General features: G+C 56.1%; 1 long non-coding RNA gene across 2 annotated transcripts in view; it reads right to left on the reverse strand.

The window, feature by feature from the left end:
* Positions 1-5,459: 5,459 nt before the first annotated feature.
* The window catches only part of LOC139079291 (uncharacterized), a 71,567-nt gene continuing 56,306 nt past the window's right edge, over positions 5,460-20,720 (reverse strand). Inside the window, exon 3 of one of the 2 annotated variants that reach the window (XR_011532795.1) lies at positions 5,460-6,333. This is a non-coding gene — a long non-coding RNA (uncharacterized lncRNA). Of the gene's footprint in view, positions 6,334-16,159; positions 16,944-20,720 lie in introns of those variants that run through there. The other variant, XR_011532794.1, reaches the window with a different exon arrangement.

Here is a 20,720-nt window from a genome sequence, read left to right on the forward strand (position 1 = left end):
CATTTTTCTTGGCTGCTGAGGTCTGAACTCCCTTCCTCGGCCCCACCTTACAGGCCCTGGGAGGGGCAGCTGTGACTTGTGGCGGGGACATAGGATCATGCCCACACCAGACACTGACTCCCTGAGCTGGATGCAGGAGCTGGCACCCCAAAGAACCAAGGCCCGCGGAGAATTCCCTCTGGCAGCTGAGGCCCTGCAGCTGGAGGGAGTCCTCAGGGCAATGATGGTGGCGATGCTGGTGGGGCTGCTCAGGGTGAGAGCCTGCGGGTCAGTGGTGCGAGCTGCAGCCTCTGCTGTGTGGCCGTGGTGGCAGCTGCGGTGTCCTCAGGGGACCAGACCTGCCTTGCCAAGTGGGCACTTGAGATTGGTTTTGTTTTGTTTTAAACAAAAGAATACAATGATTGGCAAGGCAAGTCAGCGTCCTAAACCCTGGCTGCCGACCAGCGGCCTTGAACTAGAGGAAAGGAACAGTTCTTCTTCAGGAAACATCCTGGAGAGGAAGGGAAGCCGAGGACAGCTGGGGGTGGGATGGGGGCACTCTGGGGCTCAGTGGTGTCTTTTAAGGAGGGACAATGGTGTGACCCTTGGAGGGCTGTTTGTTGATTTGCCACCACCTTAGGGCATCTGTGGATGACCTAGAGTGGGGCTGCCCTGCTGCCTGCTGTGGGGACCAGGATGAATGAGACATACCTCTTGTGCATGTGTCCGTGTGGAATAATCAAGAACGTAAGCAGGTGTTTTTCCCAGTTCCTGCCACCCAGCTTCAAAAACCCTTGGAATTTCCTGAGTGACAGGAGTGTCTTTGTTATGCTAATGGGGTGACTCAGGCTGGGCCCCCAGAGAGCTTCAGGAGGGAGCTCGTCACCAGAAAGACCAGCCATGTGAGTCTAGGTTGGGACTTTCAGCCAACAGAAGGAGAGGGGGTTGGAGACGGAGCTCAATCATACGGCCAGTGCTCATCACTCATGAAAACTCCAGACCCTGGGGCTCAGTGGCCCTTCCTGGGAGGTGAACACATCAATGTGCCAGGGGGGTGACGCACCTGACCCCACAGGGCGGGGGCACGGAAGCTCTGCCCTCCCTTCCAGATCTTGCCCTGTATGTCTGCGCATTCGGCTGCTCCCGGGTTGTATCCTTTATAGTGAAACTGTAATTGTAAGTACAACACTTTGAGTGAGTTCTGTGAGTCATTCCAGTGAATCATCAAACCTGAGGAGGTCATGGGACCCCGCTACTTTGTAGCCGGCTTCAGAAGTGCAGGTGTCCTGGGGACCCCACTTACCGCTGGCATCTGAAGTGGGGGAAGTCTGTGGGAGGACTGAGCCCTTAACCTGTGGAGTCTGACGCTGTCTCCGGGGGGGTTGGTGTCAGAACTGAATTGCAGTATCTCCAGGTGGTGTCAGCCCAGGTGCGGTGGAAAGGGAACACGTACACAAAAGCATGGTCACATTTGAATTATAGAGACATGATGTGTGCTCGAATATGTCCATGCCCAACAAGAGGGTGTCTGTGCCCACCGAGAGGGGCTTGCCTCTGTGCCCACGCCCGGCCCCACCTGCCTTCCTGCCAGCATCCTAACAGCCCAGCCAGGCTTTGCTGCCGCCCCTCCAGGCTCTACCTCTCTCCTGGCTGTACCTCGGCTCTCCCAGCAGAGAGCACCCCAATCTCACAAGTCCTCCCACTCGGCCGAGCGTCTTCAGCTCTCCAAGGCAGGGTTGGGGGAAGCACAGAAAATGAAAAGAGCCCCCGAAACTGACGCAGGAAAATCGAATTCTTATTAGGTGCTTGAACGCAATGCCGCTGACTTCAGTGACACGGTCACCCCGGCGGAGCCTGAGCCAGAACTCTCCACCTGCCTGGTTCTGCGAGGGCTGAGCTTGTACAATTTGGGGGCCTCTTTTAAAAAATACGAATTTACAAGTGCAACGTTAGGTATGGAAAGTGGATGTTCATTTAGAAGGAGGGAAAAAATCACAACAAAGGACACATTTTTTAAAAGCTGACAATGGCATAACATCAAGTCCTCCCAGGGCCTCGGAAGGGGCCTCAGGGAGCCAGGCTCCCCACAGCCGGAGCGTCGTCAGCTTCTCCGGAACTCACGTCCGCCGGCATCTCCTCCAACAGCGACCGGACACCTTCCGAATGCAGAGCCTCATTTGCTTCCTGAGCTCATCCTGCCACGGAAACAGGCTGAAAGGACTTAACTCCAAGGGTTGTGCCCTTGTCAGCCGCCCGTCTATTTCTCCACGCCTCTCTCCTCCCGCTGTCCTTGGAGCCGCCAGCAGTCGCAGTCGCCCCACGAACGTGTGAGGGGCGCTGTCTCTCCCTGTCTCTCATGCTCCGGGGCTGCTGCCTCCACCCCCTCTGCCTTTTCTGAGGGCAGGAGTCAGTTCTTGGGTCTTCTCCTTCCTTGATTCGTGGCTCCACAGTGGGTCCTCCATCCACTTGGCTTACTTCAAGACTGTAAATCTCACAGGCCCCAAAAATGCCCTTCTCAAGGGCACTATGATGCAGGAAAAAGTTCTTGAAATTAGTGGGGAAAGAAATTTAGAATGCAAGTCAGGGAGACAGCACGTACATATATTTATACTAAAGCGTAAGTGACTTCAGTTAAATTTAATAACTATAATAAGTGAATCATACAGTATGTCAGAAGACAGTAAGTGCTATGGGGAAAAAAATAGAGCTGAGAAAGGAGGTTCAGGAGGGTCATTGCTGGGCTTGAAGGGGACAGGTTGCAATTTGAAACAGGTGGGAAGGGATATTTGAGCAATGACTTGGAGGTGGTGAGGAAGAGCCATGTGGATATCTGGGGGAAGAGTTTTCTAGGCTGAGCAAAGGCCCCCAGACAGGAACGTGCCTGGTGTGTCCGAGGATCAGTGAGGGGCTGGGGCACTGAAGGAGGGAGAGCGTGGTGGGAGGGGAGGTCAGAGGGAACAGGCCAGATCAGGTGGGGGTCTGGGTGCTGTGCACCCTTGCACGGGTGGGGGCAGAGGCGTGCCATACTCTGACCTCTTTTCAAAGGGCACTCTGGCTGCTGTGTTGAGCATAGATTTTAGGAAGTCAAGGATGGAATCTGGAAACCCCTTGAGAGGCAATTGCAAGAATCCAGGCTGGAGCTGAAGGTGGAAGCAGTGGGGTGATGGGTGTGGGTGGGTCCTGAATATATTTAAAGGTGATGCCAACAAGATTCCCCAACAGACAGGACATGGACTGTGCGAAAAAGAGAGGAGTCAAGGATGAGCCCAAGGTTTGGGCCCTGAGCAACTAGAAGAATGAAATCTCCATCACTGAGATGGGAAACACTCTGGTGGAGCAGATGTGGGCGTTGGGGGTGGAGAGAAAGAAACTCAGGACGAACTTAGGGGTGTCTATTAGATATTGCAGAGAGGGGTCGAGCAGGCGTCAGAAATCCACGAACGGGCTTCGGGGGAGGGGTCTAGATAGGGTGTGTGTTTAGGAGTGCTGGACCTATAGATGGCATGTAATGCCACAAGACCAGACGAGTTCCTGAGGGTCTGAGTGTGGACGGAGAAGTGACGGGACCAAGGCCTGAGCCCTGGGAACCCCAGAATTCTTAAGGAGGCTGCAAGAAGAACCAGCAAGGGGGCTGAGAGGGAGAGCCCAGCCAGGAAGGGCAGGAGGAGACCCCAGAGTGTGGGCTTCTGGAAGGCAGTTGAGGCAAGTGGCCACGCAAAAAAGACTCACCCGAAGCCTTTCCCAAGAACAGTGTGGGTGGGTGGCAGGACAAGGAAGGTGCATGTGGGCCGAGGGCAAAGGTGACAGAGGAAGAAAGGGACAGGGGAGGGGTATGCTAAACATCCAGTCTCACAGCAGGGCCCCCCTCTCTGTTACTCGCAACCCAAAGCCACCTAGGAGACACAGGCCACCTCCCCGTGCTCCCTGCACACACCATCACTCTGTGTGTCCACTGTCTGGTGACACATGGCCCTGCCCTACTGGACTGTGAGCCCTTTGGGTCTGGGGCTGTGTTCCCATCCACGGATCTCCATGCTTAGCACCAAGCCTGGGACAGAGTTGGGGCTCAGAGATGTTTCATGGATACGCTTAAAGGATGGAAGAGAGAGTGGGCAGATCCCTGCCCTCGGCGGCCCAGCTGCGGGGTTTCCTGAGCGCTGCTCCAGCAGACACAGCGCCCGGCAGCCTGGCAGCGCCCAGGATAAACATGTCTGGGGGTTACACCCACGGATGCCTGAGACGACAGAGGCTGGGACTCCAGCAAAGCTATGAAAGCAGAAATTCCAAGTGCACCAGGAAAGCCGAGGTCTGAACTGTCCCACGAGGCAAGACTGGACGCTATAAATGCAGGTGTTTCTTCCAGAAAAGATCTCCCTGTTGAAGCACTTCCTGCTACCCAGCCCACCCAGAGACTCCTGCCTTCCGGGGCCAGGGAGGCAATCAGCCAGCCAGGAACCAGCTGCACCAGTGGGTCTCCCATGGAGGGGCCTCCCCGAAGCCTCAGTGGTGAGGACTCCTGATGGGCTGGGGAGGGTGACAGGGTCTCGTCCCCCTCTCCCCAAACTCCTTCCGTGATGCCAAGGTCAGTCCTGCGCCCTTCCCAGCCTGGGCTGGGTGCAGAGCTCCATTTGGGTTTGCTACAAGGACCTGCACTCGCCTGGCAGAAGTGTATCAACGGAGCCATCTGGTGAGAGGGAGGTAGTATAGCCAAGTGGTTAGGGGCACAGGCTTGGCATCAGGCTGGCCTGTGTTGCAATCCTGACTCAAACACCTCCTTCCATCCTCCATCCTTCCTCCCTCCTTCCCTTCCTTCTTTCCCTTATTATTTATGGAGGACCTACTCTGTGTGGGGCACTAGGAGTGAACATGGCCATCAGCCAGACATGAGGGCAAATGGCAGCTCTGCTTGAGGAGCAGAGCCTAGAGCACTTAGAGCTTAGAGCTTAGAGTGCTGATCCCAGAGGCGCACGTTCCACAAATAGCCACCCGGACGTGGCCATTGTAACGACGCCGTGAAGGGAGAGCACAGCACGGGCTCACGTGGCAGCCGTGTGGCCTGGAACCAGTTGCTCAGTTAATCTCATATTGTCCTCGTAGGACCTACCTCCCGTGGCTTTTGTGGGAATAAACAGGACACCGCGCATAGGCCGCTCGCTCGGCCCCCGGCCAGGCCCTGCCTGGGTGCTCCCTAACGAAGGTGGTGGGCGTTGTCCTGCTGAGGCTGGCGGCAGGCCTGGAAGCCTGGGGATGAGGCTGCAGAAAGGAGTGTGTGCTGGCTGCGGCCTGGGAGCTGGGAGCCTGCCGGGGCAGAGCAGGGGCCGCTTTCCAGTTGCTGTCGGGCCCACCTTCCCTCTGGCCCTGGCACTTCCCTGCGACTGGAGGGATGGTTTCCAGTCCCCAGGCAGGGCCCGCCTGCTCTCCCGGACCTCGGCCCAGCCATCGCAGCCAGGGTCAAGCAGCGTTTCCAAGTCAGTCCACTCCTGGACCCCGGCCCCCACTGTCCCCCTGGCTCAGGAGGCTGAACAGCCCCAAGGGCGGTCACCCTGCCAGGTGGCAGCTGAGCCAGCTGCTGTGCATTGCTGACAAAGAACAAAACAACCAGGCCTGGCTGCACTGAGGCCCAGCCTGCAGCCAGCATAGCAACCCGGAACTCCCCCACACCCTGCCCTCAGGAAGAGTGACACTAGTGGGGAGCAGAAGGCCAGGGCAGCAACTTCTCCGCAATCCACTTCCCTCTACCCCCCAGACCACTGGGGTTGGCATACCATGGGCAGCTGAGGGGAGCCCCTGGACCCAGTCACCACCACCAGGCATCCCTTGGTCATCTGGGATGGGTGGTACTGCATAGGATCGTGAGGCTCAGGCCTCCCTGCTGCCTCAGTTTCCCTGGGAGGGAGGTCAGGGTGGGGCATCAGACATGCCACTGAGGACAGTGTACGACGTGGGAGATGAGTGCCCAAACCTGCCTTTCAGCCAGGGTCTCCAAGACATTCTGCGGTCCAGGAGAGGCCCCACCGGGGGTGAGGCTGAGGACGGCCAAGGGTTTTCTGGGAGCAACCTCTGCAGTGCAGTCACACGGGGGGCCCTGTACTTAGAAGGGCCTGGGGCTTGTGTCATGCTCTGTTGTCACCGGCTTAAAATTCTTAACGATTTGTTAACAAATGGCCCCACAAATTATGTAGCCAGTCATGCCTGAGGGAGAGCACGTTTATACACAAAGGACCTTCCTATCTGGGAAACAGAACGGGAGGGTGGTGGAGCAGCCAGTCCATCCTCCTCCCGGAAGCACCACTGACGAAGGTGGAGAAACTGCAGAGGCCTCCTCTTGACTTTGGCCAGATGGAATCTGTGTTTCTGGAAGAGATGAGAGAAAAAGAGCAGCCCTGAGCTCAACAGGTTGCAGGTGAGGCCAGAAGAAAGGAAGGGCAGGGGTCAGGGGAGGACATGCCCTCCTCCTGAGGCCCTGGGTTGCCTCCTCCACAAATGGAGAGCATTGATGACACCCTTTGCTGGAACTTGCCATTGGAGGAGGCTGCAGAGAGGAGCGGGCGCTGGAGGGCAGGAGGTAGGGAGGCCTCGGAGCCAAGAGGCAGGCTCCTAGAGGGCCTCAGCCAGCAGGGCCAGCCCAGGCCCGCTCTGGCCTCTGGTCTCCAGCCAGTAGGTAATTCAGAAATTGCTCCAGAATGCTGCCGGGGGCTACTCGCTCTGCTCCCCCAGCCTGGACCTTGTTTCCACCTCCCAGAGGCCGGCCAGCTGCTCCTGCAGCCTTCTCCTCCCTCGTAGCTAGTCCAGGGTCAGATGGTGCAGGGAAATGAGCTGGCAGGAGGGGAGGTGGCCCTGGGTCCCGGGCCAGCACTGGGGAGGATCCAGGCTCCACAGAAGAGGGTAGAGAGGGGGCCCATCCCTGTGTGTGTTGCGGGTGAAGAGGCGAGAGACCTCGGGGATCTGCCTGGAGCCTGGCCCGGCTCTCAGAAGCCAGGCCCCACAGAGTCTGCCCATCCTGCGGAGACCCCGGATGGGAGCCAGGAGGCCCTGGCAGGGCCGTCTTGACACCCCCACCTCCTGCCCCTGAGGCTGAGAACTGGGCCACCGGAGACTCCCTCCTCTGCGTGGCTCAGGTTCGGGCAGCTAATCCCCTCGCCATTAAAATGCAGATTTTCCCGGGAGGCCGGGAGAGGGCAGGCCGAGTGTCAGGCTTTCATTCTTCACACTTGTGGGAAGTTTGTGGCCAGCCAACCTCCAGTAAAACCCAGAGAAAAGGGCAAGGGAGAGGATTCAGTGGGACTGACAGCCAAGACCTGCTTCTGCAAGGGAGGAAGGAAAGGGTCAAAAAGGGGCCGATGAACTTGCCAGCTTCAGAATGGGTCCAGGCAGGCTTCCCCACCGGCCCAGCTCACAGCCGCAGGCCAGTCTCTGCCTCCACGCCCCCACCCCGCCGCCTTCTCCCGGCCCAGGCCCAGGCGGCCTGTGGCTTCCAGGGCCCTCACACTCCTAAGGCCTCTCATGGTTTGCAAAGTTTTGCCAGGGCTGCTCCTGCGTTGCTGCTGTCTTTCCACGTATCCTCCCATTTTCACAGACAGGAAAATGGAGGCTCTGAAACGTTAAGTGAGGTTAACAGCTAAGTGATGAGTCACAACCCAAAGGCAAGGCTTCCGTCGCCAGCTTCACGGAGGCCCTCCCTGGGCAGAGCGGCAAGGACACAGAGCGGAGCAGAGTTCTGGAGCCAGCTCCTGTTACCAAGTGTAGGTTCCCTACCCCCCACACGAGAGGGGCGAATAAAACTGGAACACCAGGCTTATGGCGAGGAACGCGTTTTTATTTTGCATGACATCAGCTGGGAGATGAGAGTGAGCCCTCAAATTTGTCTCATTTTGTCTCGTCTCCCGGAAAGAAGGGAGGAGAGGGGTTTTAAAGGTTTTATGAGGAATGTGGCTGCTTGTAGAGAGGTGGGGGGAGTCAGTGGCCTTGCTGCTCAGAGGTTTCCCAGCAGCCTGCATTTGACCTTGGGAGGCAGAGGAAATGATAAGGAACCCAGGTGGGCGACCTTGGCTGTTTGTATCCATGGTGGATAGTGGATTCTGGAGCCAGGGAGCTGGAGAGTAAGCAGGGAAAGAGTGCTTTGGTTTTAACCCCACATATGCTGGGTTTAATGTAGGGGGACTGATATCAGGGCCGCCATCAATCCTAGCTGGTCACTTACTGGCTGCAGGACTTTGGACCAAACACTTGCCAGCTCCCAGCTGCAGCTTTCTCACCTGAAAGGGGGAACCAAACAGCCACCTCCCAGGTCCGGTGAGTGCAGACTTCACTCGGGATTCCGAGGCGCCTGGAGCCGTCATTCTGCGGACACTGCCCCGTTCCATCAGCAGTCACTCACCCACCCCTAGCTTGAGCTGCATCCCCCACAGTCCTACTACCCAGTGGCAATTCCAGGCCCAGTTCTCAGACTCAGGGGGTTAACAAGCTAGAAGGAATCTGGACAGGTCCTTGGAAGAGCTCCCCAGGCCCCAGCTGGAGCTTGGGCCAACAACGCAGTGGAGCCAATGTCCGTCTCCCCTCCCCCGCCCTTCCTCCATGCCATGTCCAGCCACCACAGACACAGATGAAAGATGAACTGGCTCTGATGGACCTGATTCCAACTGCTTTCCACTGTTGGAAGAATCCCAAAGTACCTTGACTCACCTCCTTGTCTAACAAATCTACAAAAACTGCGGGACACAAATCCTCATTTGTCATCTCCTTTAAGAATAACAGTGTCCCCGGATGGGCCTCTGCATCGCAGGGCCTTTGAGGATGAGAAAGCAAAGCCCCATCCTCTCTGCCAGCCCTGGAGGGCACCTCTGCCAGCTGCTGCCACCGACCAGACAATGATCCTCCACTAACAGGCCCCGGCCAGGCCCTCTGACCTCCACCACCCCCACCACTACCTGCTTCTGAGAAACCCCACCTGACTCAGTTTCCCCAAAGCACAGCTTCCTCCTAATTGTCCTCCTCTCCTGTTTTGACCCCTGTTCCTACCTGAGGCCTGACCCTTGGCCCCAGACCTCCAGCCATGAGCTGTGCATGTCTGACCACACAGGGACCTGGTGACCACTCCCACCTGTCACCTGGTCTCCTTGATACTCACCTCTAGTCACTGATGCAGGACCCAAGGCCCCTGCAAAGTGCTCCCAAAGCCTTATCAAGAACTTCTGGAAACCTCAGGCCATCTTGTATGCACTCACAGACCGGGCCAGTCCATCACATGGGGCACCTGTGGGTTAACTCCTCCTGCCCACTGTGTGGGCACCGTCACACTTGTTCCATCCCCGCTCCTAGGGGCACTGCCCCCCCCCCCCCGACACTGTTGCAGTCCTGCTGATGTCCGTGTAACCCATCGCAGGAGGAGAGCATCTCTCTCCCCTGGCTGTGTGTCACTCTGTTAGGGGCCCCAGCACAGGGCCACTTGTGCTCCTAGTGACACAGACAACTTTGAGAGAGTTCCTCCCATGACAATTTACCACATCCCCTCCGTTTCTGCCTCGTTTCCACAGGCTCCAGTGTGAGCCCCGGGAGCCGAGCCAGGAGTACAGTCTGCTGACCTTTCCCGGGCGGCACCCGGAATCACTCCTCCCCTTGGGGCCTCAAGGTCCCAGCGTATGGGGCCTTTCCTGTGCACAGACACATCTTGGACTTAGACTGGGACCCCAGTACACCCCCATCAGTTCAGCCTGGCTCCAAGGCTGTGCCTCCCCTCACGGAACCCCTCCGCCTGCCTGGGCCTCACGCCCCCTCCATCCGTCCCTTCCTACAAGTGCTCCAGGCCTTTATTCTTCAGTGTCTGAGACAGTGCAGATTCCTGCCCATCTCACACACGACCCAGATCTGGAAACCCACGTGACAGATCCCGCACACCTCCCAGCACTCCCCTCTGCCCTTTCTGCCCATCTTTCTGTCCGTCCCATATGATTTTCTTCCACATCCGCAGCTTCTGGAAATAAGGTGAGAATAGCATCCCTTCCTGTGCAGTGTGAAAAGCTCGTGCAGAAAGCCTGTGGCGGCTGGTCTCTTTCCTGCTCCTGGTGGTGAATTAAACGTGCCACCTGCCCAGGGGCGGGGTATGGTCTCTTCTCAGCCATCCGCCCCACTCTCCCTCCTGTCATGGGGGAGGGGAGCACACTACTGCCAAGCCCCGCTGTGGGGCTTTACTCCCCCAGAGGACTTAGAGATGTTTTGAAAAGAAAAAGTCCTATTCTCTTTTTGCCATGGAGATGGCACTTCCCATGTTGGCACATGCCAAAGGGGAAGATGGTCACTTCTCATAGGAACAAACCTACTGAACGTCACGTTTACACGTGTCCTCTGCAAAACCCCATGGTGGGTGTCAACTCAGGGGACACAAAGATGTTTAAGATAAAGTCCCTGTCCTTAAACCGTCTCTTAATGTTTCAGGTCAAAGACTCTTCAGAATCTGGTGAAAGCCATGAACTTGCCCCAGGAAAATCCAGCGCACACACACGCATCCAGTTCTGCACACAGTTTCAGGGGGGTTTGTTGACCCTCTGCAGCCCATCCACGGACTTCCTAAGGGGCCATGGACTCAGGCTTAGAAATCCTTCCTCAAGGAAGCATACAATCATCCACAGAAAAACACCAGATCGGCAATTTCAAAGGAACGTGGAAATGAAGGCAGTCCTACAATAACAAGCCACGAAGTGCTGTGGGATTGCAGTGGACGGAGCAGTAACTCTCCATCAGCAGGAGTAGGGAGCTCCCCTTGGAGGAGCTGGAACGGGCTGGCCCTGCAGGGCTCACACTGAGGGGGAAAGGCCCGCAGCTGGGGTGCAGTGTGGCTGCACATCTGAGGTCCCCCCCAAGCTAGAGAAGCAGCAGGTAACAGCCCCCAAAGACTCGGCCAGCCCAGAGAATTCCAGATTGTAGCTGCAAACAAAGACACCACTCTCTGGATGTCACTGGTGGGAAGGTGGGAAAGCTTATTAGAGCATCTGTTAGCTTTATCCAAAGTTCTCAAGCTTCAGTGCGGCAGAAGTGCAGGGGAGGGAAGACTGTTAAAAGTGTAGAAACAAGCCCTTCCCCCCCAGCCTAGGGCCCAGGACTCTGCATTTTACAGCAGCCCAAGTGATGCAGCTAATCTGCAGATCACACGTGTACGGCCGTCGAGTGGGGGAAAAGCTCCCATAGCCGGAGGACTTCATCTGTCTGGGTTCCCCTTCTCCCTGGGAGCAAATCACGGAGCCCCTACCCTGACGTGGCACAGACATAATCTCACCACCTCTCCCTGTGGGAGAGCCCATCACCGCCAGGCCTCTGGGACGTGGGGCTCTGCATGGAAAGCTGAGGACAGGAGGCCCAGCTTGCCCTGCACTCAGGGAACGGGGGAGCCAGGAGCTCCTTCTCTGCCGGCCCCCCAGAGCAGCCCACACTGCAGGAACAGCCCACTCCTCAGAGCTGAGCAGCCCCCACAGCCTCTTCCCCGTCCAGCTCTGACAGACCAGCCCTGACACGTGGGTCATGCCCACTCCAGTCCTACCCTCGTCTAAGCCTGCACTTTCAGAACATCCAGTTCTGGTGCTCACGGGGGGCTCCCAAGCTGGGCTCTGGCTGGGCTGAGCCCTGGCCTGGGGTCGGGAGGAGGAGGTAGATGACAATGAGGAAGGGGAGAGGCTCAGAGCGAAGCAGCCTTGCCCAGCTCCGCCTGAGGAGCCGGCTGGGCTGACAGAGGGTCTGAGGTCCTGCTGTTGTGAACTGCCTAGGCTGAAGTGAGAAGGGGACACAGAAGAGGCTCAGGGCACAGGCTCCAGGCCCCACCTGTTCAGAGACCATCAGGCATTTGCCCTGGGCCAGAGGTCACCTTCTTGTGCAACCTGAAGTCCTGGGAGGCAGCAGGTCTTGTCACTCCTGGAGATGCAGCTCAGTGGCAAAGAAACGGAGGATCTGCCACACACACACACCCCACACATGCACACACACAAATACGCACACGTGCACACACACACACACCCCCCACACATGCACACACACAAATATGCACACGTGCACACACACACACACCCCCCACACATGCACACACACAAATATGCACACGTGCACACACACACACACACCCCACACATGCACACACACAAATACGCACACGTGCACACACACACACACCCCCACACATGCACACACACAAATATGCACACGTGCACACACACACACACCCCCACACATGCACACACACAAATACGCACACGTGCACACACACACACACCCCCCACACATGCACACACACAAATACGCACACGTGCGCACACACACACACCCCACACATGCACACACACAAATATGCACACGTGCACACACACACACACCCCACACATGCACACACACAAATACGCACACGTGCGCACACACACACACACCCCACACATGCACACACACAAATACGCACACGTGCACACACACACACACCCCCACACATGCACACACACAAATATGCACACGTGCACACACACACACCCCACACACATGCACACACACAAATACGCACACGTGCACACACACACACACCCCCCACACATGCACACACACAAATACGCACACGTGCACACACACACACACACCCCACACACGCACACACACAAATACGCACACGTGCGCACACACACACACCCCACACATGCACACACACAAATATGCACACGTGCACACACACACACACCCCACACATGCACACACACAAATACGCACACGTGCGCACACACACACACACCCCACACATGCACACACACAAATACGCACACGTGCGCACACACACACACACCCCACACACGCACACACACAAATACGCACACGTGCACACACACACACACACCCCACACATGCACACACACAAATACGCACACGTGCACACACACACACACACCCCACACATGCACACACACAAATATGCACACGTGCACACACACACACCCCCACACACATGCACACACACAAATATGCACACGTGCACACACACACACACCCCCCACACATGCACACACACAAATATGCACACGTGCACACACACACACACACCCCACACATGCACACACACAAATATGCACACGTGCACACACACACACCCCCCCACACATGCACACACACAAATATGCACACGTGCACACACACACACGCACACCCCACACATGCACACACACAAATATGCACACGTGCACACACACACACCCCCCCACACATGCACACACACAAATATGCACACATGCACACACACACACACCCCCCACACATGCACACACACAAATATGCACACGTGCACACGACACACACGCGCGCACGCACATACACCTGCTTTGGAGAGAGAGGATGGAATCACGGGTTCTGTCAACACCTGTGGAGCTCACCCAGCCCAGCGCCCTCGTTCTGCAGATGAAGGAACTGGGGCCTGAAGAGGAGAAGGCTGTGCCCAAGGTCACACGGCCCGCTGGTGATAGAACTCGAACCCAGAGCCCCTAATTTCTCCCTAGATGGTCTTTCCTCGGCCCTGAGACAGTGGGTCTTGCCAGGGGTGACATTCAAATATTTTAACAACCTGAACAGCACGGCCTCCGCAATCAGAATGGACATTGGCCTTGGCGCTGGCTCAGGGTCCTGGAGGCCCCAAAGAAATCCCTTTAGTTGCTGGATCTGGGAGAGGTCCTGGGGTCCTGGGGAGAGCAGGCTGGGACAGTGGGGGGGTGGTGTTTGGGGGATTTGGGACAACTATTTACCCACTGGAACAGAAGTATTTGAATATCCCAATAATGCTGTACCAGTTAAACATCAGTCAGGAATCCCCTTGCCAGGGCAGCCAAGGGTCAGAGAGCCCTCCTCCCCTTTAGGACAGGTCTCCTGGGAGGGTGAGCACTGGACCTACCTCCCTCTCTGTGAACACTAAGCCTCTGGCTTGCCGGGTAAAGTTGGCACCTGTGTACACAGGGTCAGGGAGGGGACATAGCACTCAGTGAAAACCAAATAGCAGGGTCCGCCTTTAGCCGCTGGACACCTGGCCAGGTCACCAAATAATGGGCGATCCACAGCCCCAGCCTGCTTTCCCTGTGGCCAGAGGTTTTGCGTGTTAAGCTTGGAAACAGCTGATAAAATGGGCGTCGTCATCCCCTTGGCAGTCACATTTGGCTGCTGGCGGGTGCAGAGTGAGACCGTGCTGGCTCGTCCGCTTCCCCAGTCTGTAGGGTGCCCGGGGGCTGGGCTGAGGGGGCACCAGCTCACCCTGGTCTGTAGGGTGCCCGGGGGCTGCGCTGAGGGGGCACCAGCTCACCCCAGCCTGTAGGGTGCCCATGGGCTGGGGCGAGGGGGGCACCAGCTCACCCCAGCCTGTAGGGTGCCCATGGGCTGGGGCAAGGGGGGCACCAGCTGAGCGTCTGAAGGTCCCTCAGGCTCTGTGATTCCACCCAGCACAGGCACCTCAGAGAGGGGTGAGTCCCACAGAGGGACTGGGCAGGGAATTTGACCCCGAATGAATGAGCTGAGGAAAGAGAGATGGCACGGGCTTTGTCGTCCATCCAGCGGGGTCCAAACCCTGATTCAGCCACTCACTTTAACCTCGCTGAGTCTCCGTTTCTTCATGTGTAAAATGGGAACAGTGATACTGACCTCACAGGTTGTGGTGAGGAGTGAATGGCGTGTGTGGTCCTCAAGTGGGATGGCGGGTCATGCGAGATCATTTGTCAATTATGCTTCCTAATGTTTACACGAACTTGACAGAGATTCTCTGTGCATGTGGAGCCGATGTGGCTTATGATCCAAATTAACAAAGCTCTGAAACACAGCGGGTGTTCGGGACGTGTTAGGTTTCTCTCCACTGGGGTGTCACGTGGTGTGTATGATTATACATATGACGTATACATTATTATATATGTATTACTGAGGAATGTATTATTGCAGCATCCCCCGTGGGCTTGTCACTTTCTCCTTCCCCCAGAAGGAACCAGAAAGAACCCCCCACCCTTTCCAGGGAAGAACCGTGGGGGTGAATCTTAGCTTGACAGCTCATAGGATCCCTTTGTTTCAACAGACCCACGGGAGTCCCTGCGTGGTCATCCTGGGATGGGCAGGAAGGCTCACGCTCCTGGGATCCCCAGGGCAGAAATTCCTGGAAAAGTCTGGACTCAGTTTTCCGGGGACATTGTTCTACATTCCTTACACTCTGACATGTAAACATGTAACTTTTCTTTTTCCCGTTACTAAGCTTAATTTTGATCATAAGCCACATTTGCGTCTCTATTATCTCAGATAACATCAAACTGAATCTGATGACTTCCAGATAAACTTAGTCACTGCAATGATTTCCAAGTTGTTTTATGCTTAACTCCATTAAAATCAGGATTTGCCTCCTTATCCTCCTCCTCTCTGAGGCTGATTCTAACTTTGGTGGTCCAGGTGGTTCCCCTGGGTTGGTGTGTTGGGGCCCACGGCTCAGTCTTGATCAATCCTGTGTGGGTTCATGCTCCGTGCCCTGGCCTGCTTCCTTCCTCAGGACCCTCCAGCCCTCAGCCTCCCTTAGGGTCATCCTTGTTCCTGCAGAAAGACCTTGGAGAGCATCCCTGGGTCGGGGCGGGGGGACTCCCAGTGGGGCTGCCCAGGACCCCATGCAGCCGTCACTAAATCTCTGGGACTGGCCTGCCTCCCAGAGCTACAGCCAGATAGCAGGACATTTGTCCCCCTACTCTTGGTTATCCAAGCATAACTGGGGCTTCAAGTGTCTGCCCCTCAATGATTCAGCCCAGCTGTTGGGGAGATGAGAAGGTCCAGGCATGGTTCCACACCCTATACCCAGCCTTCTCCCTCCAACTGAAGACTTCTATCTATGGGGTTGGTAGGAAAAGGGACAAAGGAGGGAGGAATTAGTCTTGCCTGATCCTATCTCCCAAATCATTGCATCTTTCACCTTACAAAAAAAAGTAAAAGCCCCAAGTCTGACATCTTCATTCATCATCTTGCAGCTCCATGGCTGAGCCGTGTCCTGGGGTTAAATCATCAGCGAGTCCAGCTCACAACCCCAGCAAGAGAGCTGAGCGCAAATCCGCCTGCAGGGGCCAGTGCGGAGCAGTCGGACCCTGACAGCGTCCCCCGCAGCGAGTTTGGGCCAGAGCCTAAGTGTGACCGCGTGGAGGGGGAGCCTGAGGGCTGCCTCCTTCCTCTTCCAAGGTGATGAAGAGACGATGGTCTCGCAGCTCCACCCGCTGCCTGGTGACCAGAAAGGGCTGCCCTGCAGCCCGGCTTCTGCACCGTCCCTGCCCAGCTCCTTTCAGAGAAACTCGCCTGGATTCTGCTCTGGACTCTTCCACACCACGCACTGGAGCCCCCGGCACCCTGGTCCAGATCACGAGGTCAGAGTCGGACAGACGTGGCTTTACATGCCTCTACCACTGACCCCCTGGGTGACCTCGACAGGTTGCTTAAAGCTGAGCTGCAGTTTGCTTGTCTGTCAAATGGGAGCAGTGCCCACACTTTCCTCTCAAGGTTGTGAGAATTAGATGAGATAAGGTGCGTGAAGCGCTGAGCACAGGGCCTGACTCAGAGTCAAGAGCCGGTAGTTGCTTTTATTATTATCATTGTCCCCTTCACAGCAGGGAAAGCTGTCCAGGCGCTAACCCAGGAGGAGGCTCAAACGCGGGGGACTACAACATCACGGGTCCTGTAAGGGGACTGAGAAAGCTGTGTTCTCCACAGCTCCCCAGGACGACCCGCTTGGACAAGCTGCTTGGGGGTGGGGAGAGACCCTCGCCAAGGAAGATGCGCAGTACAAGAGCCGTTTACTGAAGTGCCTTCCAAGGAGGATGGTGTGGGCACAGGCGGGGCGTCTGGGGAGAGGGCTCAGGAACTTGGGGCAGGGCCCAATCGCCCAGGAGAGTAAAGGACACACGGAGGCAGCTGCCAGCCTGCCCTCCTCTTCTTCGCTGTGTCCCTCAGGCAGGGCTCTCCTTCAAGCAAATGTTGAACAAGGACTTAAGTAACACAATGTGAAGGCATTCTGAATTACGAACATGCCAGGGCACCCCCCCCCCCATATCCCAGCCTGGCCCTCCTGCCTCCCCAAGGGCTTCTCTTAGGACCCCGAAGTGGGTAGGGGCAGGGAGTCGGGGGCAATGTTTTCAAGGCCCCACCCTTTGGCCATCTTCTCTGAATGTTCCCATCTTGCTCTCTCAGGCTCTCTCTGGAGCAAGGCTTCTCAGAGCACGGCCTGGAGCCCTCTGCAAACGGCTTGCTCAGATCCAGGATGAGATAGCGCAGAAACTGTCAGCAAGCATTTAGACACTTTCATAGCAATTTGACGGTCACTTTATGTCAGTTGAATCTAATAAAAAATCGGGGTTTGTATTTTGGATGTCTCTTGTTTATTTCATTTTTTTCCCCAGCCATTCTTCTGTGTTATATTTTACAACAGAAATGGCCCGTCATTGATTAGGAATTAAAAAGAAAACAACTGGCCCTCAACCACAGAGAGTGGGAGAAGCTCTGCCCCAGATGTCTTTCCATCTTGGTCTCAGCAACCTTCGTGGCAACATATTGCATTAAAACGTGCACAGGAGGTGCAAAACGCCCCATTCCCCGGACCTCAGCAATGCGCCTCACCCTGGTCACCTCCCCCACCCCAGCTGTCCGGCTGGGAGCCTGCCTCCTCCACCAAGCCCTGCCTGCCATCCAGCTCACAGCCCTCTCTCCTCCACTTCCTGTCTCCACCACTCATTTGGCAATTTAGCTAATAAAAAACTAATAATAACTGAGTGCAAGTCTCTGTACTATGGAGCTAGACAAGCAACTCCTCGAGCGGGTCTCTGCCGTGTGGCCTCTTGTGGCGACTGTTCATTCAGCCTTTGCTGCCGACCCAGGACTGCTTGTGTGTGTGGAATCCGGCACTCCGACCTTCGAGGCTCCGAGGGGCCAAGTCCACTGCCCACCCTTCTCGGCTCCCCAACCCTGCGGGCTCGGGGCACTGCAGGAGGCAGACAGACAAATAGACACAGACTAGACCCAGCAGCAGAACCGCCGGAGGGGGCTGGCAGCGGGTGGGGAAGGGGAGGAGCAGAGAAAGACATTCCTTCCTCTTCCTTGCATGTTTGTTTCCAAGTACCACGGGCTTTGTTCTTTTGGTTTTAAAAGATATTGATTTTTTTTTCAAGTCATGCATGCACAAGGTGAAGAATTCAAAAGCTACAGAGAGCAGACAACAGAAAGGGAGGGTGCAGCCCACCAGCCCCGGGAGCCCCCTGCAGGGAAAACACCTCCTGGCTTCCCTTCGGAGACGTTTTATGCATCTACCGGCACTTTCGTGCAGACCTATCCCATTGTTTTCACAGAACTGAGGAGGCGCCAAATGCCTCTTCTGCCTGTAGCCTGTTCTGCTCTCACGGTAGATCTTGCAGCCAGCTGCCTGTTCTCTGGCGCTCCTCCCAGAACCTTCTTTTTCACAGATCTGGAGCTGGAAGCTTCCTCAGAAACCTGCTGTTCCAATGATGCCCAAATGGGGCCCCAGATGCGGGCGCCTGCCTGCTGTGTCAGTGACCTGAGACAGATCGGGGGCCACACCCCCAACCAGGGGTTAGTGGCGGGCACCTGGGGGCAGTATTTCTTTAAATCGTCCCACCTAGGGAATCTCAGGTGAGCCTCATGCCCTGCCAGATTTGGGGCTGGCAGGTTATCTACTCCCATCTAGTCACCAGCGAGGAAGCTGAGGCTCAGGGTGGAAAGGATTGCCTGGGTCACACAGGAAGTCTGCGCAGGGAGAGGTCCGGCCTGGAACTTTACCCACTGCACGACTGAGGGGCTGTGTTCATTTCCTAGGACTGCCAGAGCTAATTTCCACAGATGGGGGCGCTTAGGACCACAGAAACTTATTCTCCTGCAGGTCAGGAGGCCAGAATCCGAAACCAAGGTCACGTTCCCTCTGAAGCCTCCAGGGGAGAAGCCTTCCTTTCGTCTTCCAGCTGCTGGTGGCCACCAGTCTCTCGTAGATTTCATCCCTCGGATCTCTGCCTCCCCATCACTTGGCCTTCTTCCCTGTGTCTCTTGTGTCCTCTCCTCTTGTTATAAGGACACCAGTCATTGGATTTAGAACCCACCCTAAATCGAAGATGATTTTACATCAAGATCCTTAACTTACTACATCAGCAAAGACACTATGTCCAAACAAGGTCACACCTGAGGTTCCAGGTGGACATGAGGGGTGGAGGCATTATTCCACCCACTGCAGAGCCTTCCTGCATAAACAGCTCCCATGGGCAGACTCGAGGCCTGTTTTGAGGCTCCCAGCCTCAGAGGTTCCTGGCAGCCTTCAACCCTGCGGACCCAGAGGGGCAGCTTCAGGCCAGGAGCTGCACGTCTGCATTGTTGGGCCCAGGGACCCAGACCACCTGTGCCAGGCCGGCTCCCACCCCCAGGGGCTGTGAGTGTAAGCTGCTCACACTGACTCCTTCTGAGAGTGCCCTGGCCTCCTGGAGCTGCCTGGCCTGAACTGCTGGTTGTCTGCAGACAGAGGTGATGACTGAATGATACTGGGGTGCAAAAGGCCAGTCTCCTTGCCTCAGGAAGGGGCAAACCTTGTGTTACCATCTCCATCAACTCCAGAGCTCCCCGTAGGACCAGCTGAGGCTAGACCCCACCTGAACCCTCCTGTTTGCCAAGCACCTTCCCTGCCTCCTCCTGCTTCCCACGCTCCCTGACAATTGCACCCAAGCTCGCCCTCGAGAACTCACTTGCACAAGCATCCCTGCCTCAGACTCTGAGACTCTGAAGCAATCAACCTCAAATAGTGGGAGAGCGAGGCCGAGCGTGACAGGTGGGGGAACAGAGAGGGTGGCTCTCCTTCCTGAGTCAGCAAACCGCTCAGCCCGCCTCGTCACTCAGCCCTCCCTCTGTGCTCATTGGGTGAGCACACCTTGGCCACTGGGAGGAGAGGGTGGAGTGGGCGTGGCAGAGGAGGAAGGGAAAAATAAACAGACGTCGCCATGGAGCTGTATTATGGAAATAAGATGCACAGACATGAGCCGACTTGAGAGCAATTACAGAGCGACATGTCAGCATGCCCAAACCAACCAGCGTCTCTTGCTCATCTCGGGGACAAGTCACAAAGGGTTTCTGAGTAGGAATTCATTTCTAGGTACCCTCACTACCCATCCCCCCTCCTTGGCCACATTCTCTTGGCTAGACTCAGGAGATGAGTGTCAACGGGGCCAGCTAGAGTCTGTCTGCCACAGACCCCAAGGGCTAGCAGGACTCAGGATCCACCAGTCCCTAAGCCATGCTTGTTAGTTAACTGGTTGGTTGGTTACTTAGTTAGCTAGTTAGTTAAAGGAAAGAGAAAATTTGGGGCAACCCAGGCAGAGAGAACAACTTTGACAAGAGCCAGAGAGAGCACGGCCTGGTTCAGGAAGGCCCAGGAGCTCTGGATGAAGGAATGTGAACAGCATTGCTGGACGGGAAGCTTAAGAGCCAGGCAGAAGGACCGCGTGTGACAGGGATGGCCTTGAGCACTAAAAAGGGGTTAGGACTTTACCTGGAAAGCTGTGGGTAGCCACACAAGGATTTTAGAAGGAAAATTACTTGATCGGATATTCGTTTTATGGCTGTATAACATATTACCCCCAAACTCAGCAGCTTAAAACAATGAACGTTCCTTATCTGACATGGTTCCTTAGAGTCTGGATGATTCTGGGTCAGGGTCTCTCTTGAGGTTGCAGTCAAGATGACAGCAAACCATG

This window comes from Equus przewalskii, chromosome 25 (assembly GCF_037783145.1).
Source record: "Equus przewalskii isolate Varuska chromosome 25, EquPr2, whole genome shotgun sequence".
NCBI lineage: Eukaryota > Metazoa > Chordata > Mammalia > Perissodactyla > Equidae > Equus > Equus przewalskii.